We start from the raw sequence: 7,303 nt of genomic DNA, 5'->3' as shown, positions 1-7,303 counted from the left end.
CGATACAGATGGCCGTACCGTAGGTGCAACCACAACGGAGGGGTATCTGTTGAGAGGCCAGACAAACGTGTGGTTCCTGAAGAGGGGCAGCAGCCTTTTCAGTAGTTGCAAGGGCAACAGTCTGGATGATTGACTGATCTGGCCTTGTAACAATAACCAAAACGGCCTTGCTGTGCTGGTACTGCGAACGGCTGAAAGCAAGGGGAAACTACAGCCGTAATTTTTCCCGAGGGCATGCAGCTTTACTGTATGATTACATGATGATGGCGTCCTCTTGGGTAAAATATTCCGGAGGTAAAATAGTCCCCCATTCGGATCTCCGGGCGGGGACTACTCAAGAGGATGTCGTTATCAGGAGAAAGAAAACTGGCGTTCTACGGATCGGAGCGTGGAATGTCAGATCCCTTAATCGGGTAGGTAGGTTAGAAAATTTAAAAAGGGAAATGGATAGGTTGAAGTTAGATATAGTGGGAATTAGTGAAGTTCGGTGGCAGGAGGAACAAGACTTCTGGTCAGGTGACTACAGGGTTATAAACACAAAATCAAATAGGGGTAATGCAGGAGTAGGTTTAATAATGAATAGGAAAATAGGAATGCGGGTAAGCTACTACAAACAGCATAGTGAACGCATTATTGTGGCCAAGATAGATACGAAGCCCACACCTACTACAGTAGTACAAGTTTATATGCCAACTAGCTCTGCAGATGACGAAGAAATTGAAGAAATGTATGATGAAATAAAAGAAATTATTCAGGTTGTGAAGGGCGACGAAAATTTAATAGTCATGGGTGACTGGAATTCGAGTGTAGGAAAAGGGAGAGAAGGAAACATAGTAGGTGAATATGGATTGGGGGACAGAAATGAAAGAGGAAGCCGCCTGGTAGAATTTTGCACAGAGCACAACATAATCATAGCTAACACTTGGTTTAAGAATCATGAAAGAAGGTTGTATACATGGAAGAACCCTGGAGATACTAAAAGGTATCAGATAGATTATATAATGGTAAGACAGAGATTTAGGAACCAGGTTTTAAATTGTAAGACATTTCCAGGGGCAGATGTGGACTCTGACCACAATCTATTGGTTATGACCTGTAGATTAAAACTGAAGAAACTGCAAAAAGGTGGGAATTTAAGGAGATGGGACCTGGATAAACTAAAAGAACCAGAGGTTGTACAGAGATTCAGGGAGAGCATAAGGGAGCAATTGACAGGAATGGGGGAAATAAATACAGTAGAAGAAGAATGGGTAGCTTTGAGGGATGAAGTAGTGAAGGCAGCAGAGGATCAAGTAGGCAAAAAGACGAGGGCTAGTAGAAATCCTTGGGTAACAGAAGAAATATTGAATTTGATTGATGAAAGGAGAAAATATAAAAATGCAGTAAGTGAAACAGGCAAAAAGGAATACAAACGTCTCAAAAATGAGATCGACAGGAAGTGCAAAATGGCTAAGCAGGGATGGCTAGAGGACAAATGTAAGGATGTAGAGGCCTATCTCACTAGGGGTAAGATAGATACCGCCTACAGAAAAATTAGAGAGACCTTTGGAGAAAGGAGAAACACTTGTATGAATATCAAGAGCTCAGATGGAAACCCAGTTCTAAGCAAAGAAGGGAAAGCAGAAAGGTGGAAGGAGTATATAGAGGGTCTATACAAGGGCGATGTACTTGAGGACAATATTATGGAAATGGAAGAGGATGTAGATGAAGATGAAATGGGAGATACGATACTGCGTGAAGAGTTTGACAGAGCACTGAAAGACCTGAGTCGAAACAAGGCCCCCGGAGTAGACAATATTCCATTGGAACTACTGACGGCCGTGGGAGAGCCAGTCCTGACAAAACTCCACCATCTGGTGAGCAAGATGTATGAAACAGGCGAAATACCCTCAGACTTCAAGAAGAATATAATAATTCCAATCCCAAAGAAAGCAGGTGCTGACAGATGTGAAAATTACCGAACTATCAGCTTAATAAGTCACAGCTGCAAAATACTAACACGAATTCTTTACAGACGAATGGAAAAACTAGTAGAAGCCAACCTCGGGGAAGATCAGTTTGGATTCCGTAGAAACACTGGAACACGTGAGGCAATACTGACCTTACGACTTATCTTAGAAGAAAGATTAAGGAAAGGCAAACCTACGTTTCTAGCATTTGTAGACTTAGAGAAAGCTTTTGACAATGTGGACTGGAATACTCTCTTTCAAATTCTAAAGGTGGCAGGGGTAAAATACAGGGAGCGAAAGGCTATTTACAATTTGTACAGAAACCAGATGGCAGTTATAAGAGTCGAGGGACATGAAAGGGAAGCAGTTGTTGGGAAGGGAGTAAGACAGGGTTGTAGCCTCTCCCCGATGTTGTTCAATCTGTATATTGAGCAAGCAGTAAGGGAAACAAAAGAAAAATTCGGAGTAGGTATTAAAATTCATGGAGAAGAAATAAAAACTTTGAGGTTCGCCGATGACATTGTAATTCTGTCAGAGACAGCAAAGGACTTGGAAGAGCAGTTGAATGGAATGGACAGTGTCTTGAAAGGAGGATATAAGATGAACATCAACAAAAGCAAAACAAGGATAATGGAATGTAGTCTAATTAAGTCGGGTGATGCTGAGGGAGTTAGATTAGGAAATGAGGCACTTAAAGTAGTAAAGGAGTTTTGCTATTTGGGGAGCAAAATAACTGATGATGGTCGAAGTAGAGAGGATATAAAATGTAGGCTGGCAATGGCAAGGAAAGCGTTTCTGAAGAAGAGAAATTTCTTAACATCCAGTATTGATTTAAGTGTCAGGAAGTCATTTCTGAAAGTATTCGTATGGAGTGTAGCCATGTATGGAAGTGAAACATGGACGATAAATAGTTTGGACAAGAAGAGAATAGAAGCTTTCGAAATGTGGTGCTACAGAAGAATGCTGAAGATTAGATGGGTAGATCACATAACTAATGAGGAAGTATTGAATAGGATTGGGGAGAAGAGAAGTTTGTGGCACAACTTGACCAGAAGAAGGGATCGGTTGGTAGGACATGTTCTGAGGCATCAAGGGATCACCAATTTAGTATTGGAGGGCAGCGTGGAGGGTAAAAATCGTAGAGGGAGACCAAGAGATGAATACACTAAGCAGATTCAGAAGGATGTAGGTTGCAGTAGGTACTGGGAGATGAAAAAGCTTGCACAGGATAGAGTAGCATGGAGAGCTGCATCAAACCAGTCTCAGGACTGAAGACCACAACAACAACAACAACAACATGGAAAGTCTTGGAGAGTGGAGCAGCTCACGCATGGTCACGAAAGATAGAAATATTTCGTAGTGCCAACTTGTGCACTTGTGAGATTTCCATGGCTTCTGCAGTGAAGATGTAGTATGTGTTTAGAAGTGAATATCTCGTGACCTATGTTGTTGTTCATAACTAATTACTTGAAGTAGGAATCTATAGTTACCCTGTTATTTAACTTATATTTTACTTAATTGCTGGACCACAGACACCGATAAGTGTTTTACAGTAATAAAGGGCAATCTTAAAGGTACTTCTGCTATCGTACCCATCATTTAAAGTCGTTAAAATACACTCCTGGAAATGGAAAAAAGAACACATTGACACCGGTGTGTCAGACCCACCATACTTGCTCCGGACACTGCGAGAGGGCTGTACAAGCAATGATCACACGCACGGCACAGCGGACACACCAGGAACCGCGGTGTTGGCCGTCAAATGGCGCTAGCTGCGCAGCATTTGTGCACCGCCGCCGTCAGTGTCAGCCAGTTTGCCGTGGCATACGGAGCTCCATCGCAGTCTTCAACACTGGTAGCATGCCGCGACAGCGTGGACGTGAACCGTATGTGCAGTTGACGGACTTTGAGCGAGGGCGTATAGTGGGCATGCGGGAGGCCGGGTGGACGTACCGCCGAATTGCTCAACACGTGGGGCGTGAGGTCTCCACAGTACATCGATGTTGTCGCCAGTGGTCGGCGGAAGGTGCACGTGCCCGTCGACCTGGGACCGGACCGCAGCGACGCACGGATGCACGCCAAGACCGTAGGATCCTACGCAGTGCCGTAGGGGACCGCACCGCCACTTCCCAGCAAATTAGGGACACTGTTGCTCCTGGGGTATCGGCGAGGACCATTCGCAACCGTCTCCATGAAGCTGGGCTACGGTCCCGCACACCGTTAGGCCGTCTTCCGCTCACGCCCCAACATCGTGCAGCCCGCCTCCAGTGGTGTCGCGACAGGCGTGAATGGAGGGACGAATGGAGACGTGTCATCTTCAGCGATGAGAGTCGCTTCTGCCTTGGTGCCAATGATGGTCGTATGCGTGTTTGGCGCCGTGCAGGTGAGCGCCACAATCAGGACTGCATACGACCGAGGCACACAGGGCCAACACCCGGCAGCATGGTATGGGGAGCGATCTCCTACACTGGCCGTACACCACTGGTGATCGTCGAGGGGACACTGAATAGTGCACGGTACATCCAAACCGTCATCGAACCCATCGTTCTACCATTCCTAGACCGGCAAGGGAACTTGCTGTTCCAACAGGACAATGCACGTCCGCATGTATCCCGTGCCACCCAACGTGCTCTAGAAGGTGTAAGTCAACTACCCTGGCCAGCAAGATCTCCGGATCTGTCCCCCATTGAGCATGTTTGGGACTGGATGAAGCGTCGTCTCACGCGGTCTGCACGTCCAGCACGAACGCTGGTCCAACTGAGGCGCCAGGTGGAAATGGCATGGCAAGCCGTTCCACAGGACTACATCCAGCATCTCTACGATCGTCTCCATGGGAGAATAGCAGCCTGCATTGCTGCGAAAGATGGATATACACTGTACTAGTGCCGACATTGTGCATGCTCTGTTGCCTGTGTCTATGTGCCTGTGGGTCTGTCAGTGTGATGTATCTGACCCCAGGAATGTGTCAATAACGTTTCCCCTTCCTGGGACAATGAATTCACGGTGTTCTTATTTCAATTTCCAGGAGTGTAGTATCAGCAGAATTTACTTAATTGCAATCTTCCATTTATAAATTCCTATATAACATTCAAAATTCGCAATTGCCAAGTGACAGGAACGTTCAACGATTCGATTCATGTGTATATTAATATTTATACTGTAGAGTCAGCAGTATTTGGCTTGTAATGCAGCAACTACGTATCCCAGCCCCTAGACAACGAAACCAGTCAAATCTTTTAGTATTTCAACATGGAGATTGAGGGTACATAGTTGAGGGCCACACACCATTACATCATTTATTATTTGAAAGCACACAGGTGGAAAAGCCTGCACAGGTGTGTTGGTCCTGCTTGACACAATAAGTAGCCACGACAGACGGTTGGGGCACCTGAGCGCTGAAGCACAATACAGTGGCGTCCAACCGGTGTTGTACCTAGGCCAGAAGGATAACCAGATAATACTTCAGAAACTCTGAAGATGTTGCACGCAGCACAAGGGAATGAGGAAGCTTTACCTCGGAAACCACGCAGTCTGGGTTATTTCCGAAGATTTTTACTCTGAGAAGCATACCACTGTATGAATTCCTAATTTATGGGGATAGCATTTCCTCGCAAACTTTCCGCGCTGGACGACAAAATACTAAAATATGTTGGTCGGCGTTCGGAAGTATCTGTAGAGAGGGAGAATATTCCGTGGTTTCGGGAATATGATTCGCCTTCTGTAGTTACGAGGGAGGGGAGCCGAGCTTTGCTGGGAAGACAGCAGTGGAGAGAATGAGGTCTTATGTTTTGACCACCCGTGTCTGACAGTCGCTCAGTAACAGCTTTGTTGCTGCAGACAGACTTGCCGTCCTTGCTCTCAGGAGATTTTATAGTTAGGACAGTTAGGCACTGTACTGTTGCGAACTTATACGATTGTGGACTTTGCTTTCTGGTAGGGAGTTGTTGTTGAGTACGCAGCGTTCAGTGATTGAGAGCACTTCTTCTGCCTATACTCACACTGAGATGTTATCTGAACTCTGTCCTTGTGGCTAGGAGTTCGCGTTTCTCGTCTGCAGAACACTGAGAGGAGAAGGCAGTATTAGATTATACTTGTCAGAGGACCGTCTTCTGCCGTCCTAGAGTTTGACTGAGTTGTTTTTTATATTTTGTGGCTTGAGTTCTTCCATAGCTGCAGACGTGTATGAGAACCATCACAACGATGCACCAGACACAGTACATATGGTGATATTGCTAATTGCTTCGGCTTCTTAGGAGTATAAAGCTAAACACCTCTGATCACGTTATTTGTATTTCCACTGAGATCGAACACCACTGTAGATCATTTTTGAAAAATAGTGTCGTCTAGTGTTCGGTACGTAGATAATATCAGTCATTTCACGTTAGCCACGTAGCCACAAAAAGGGGCAGATTTGGGCAGTTGATCACTAATATTAGTTAGAAAATTCATTTGTGTCTCTTTATGTCCATTGGACATTGATACATAAACATTTGTAATATATAAAGTGGTTTTAGTCTACAACAAATGTATAAGCAGAAACAGCATTTATCAGAATGAGATTTTTACTCTGCAGCAGAGTGTGCGCTGATATGAAACTTCCTGGCAGATTAAAACTGTGTGCCAGGCCGAGACTCGAACTCGGGACCTTTGCCTTGCGCAGGCAAGTGCTCTACCAACTGAGCTACCCAAGCACGACTCACGCCCCCTCCTCACAGCCTTACTTCTGCCAGTACCTCGTCTCCTACCTTCCAAACTTTACAGAAGCTCTCCTGCGAGCCTTGCAGAACTAGCACTCCTGAAAGAAAGGATATTGCGGAGACATGGCTTAGCCACAGCCTGGGGGAAGGTAGGAGACGAGGTACTGGCAGAAGTAAGGCTGTGAGGACGGGGCGTGAGTCGTGCTTGGGTAGCTCAGTTGGTAGAGCACTTGCCCGCGAAAGGCAAAGGTCACGAGTTCGAGTCTCAGCCTGGCACACAGTTTTAATCTGACAGGAAGTTTCACATTTAAAACAAATTACAAAGAATAGAATTAAACGATTAAAATGCGAGGCCAACAGTGTTTACAAACTTTTTGTAGTGGTATGGGAGTAGTATGAATTTCGAAATATCTTAAACTAACAAAAATTATGAACAAAAAAGCATATTAAATAAATACCTGCATTTCAATTATGCATAAACAAGCATGAATTTCGAAATAAACTCAAACTAACACAAATTATGAACGATACAGAATATTAAATAAATGCATGGATTTCAGTTAAGCATAAATAATTTTTTGGATAAGAAATAAAATTTTTAAATGCACTTTTACTTATGTGCGATTTTGTAAGCACTTCTTGTGCCACTCAGCGCTA

General features: G+C 44.7%; 1 non-coding gene across 1 annotated transcript; it reads right to left on the bottom strand.

Moving 5' to 3' along the window:
• Nucleotides 1–6,566: 6,566 nt before the first annotated feature.
• On the bottom strand, nt 6,567–6,641 carry Trnaa-cgc (transfer RNA alanine (anticodon CGC)). The gene has a single exon. It is a non-coding gene; the product is annotated as a tRNA-Ala (tRNA).
• Nucleotides 6,642–7,303: the final 662 nt, after the last annotated feature.

Source organism: Schistocerca serialis, chromosome 5 (genome assembly GCF_023864345.2).
Source record: "Schistocerca serialis cubense isolate TAMUIC-IGC-003099 chromosome 5, iqSchSeri2.2, whole genome shotgun sequence".
Lineage (NCBI taxonomy): Eukaryota > Metazoa > Arthropoda > Insecta > Orthoptera > Acrididae > Schistocerca > Schistocerca serialis.
The sequence above is the reverse complement of the archived record's forward strand: the minus strand, read 5'-3'. Positions and strand labels throughout refer to the sequence as shown.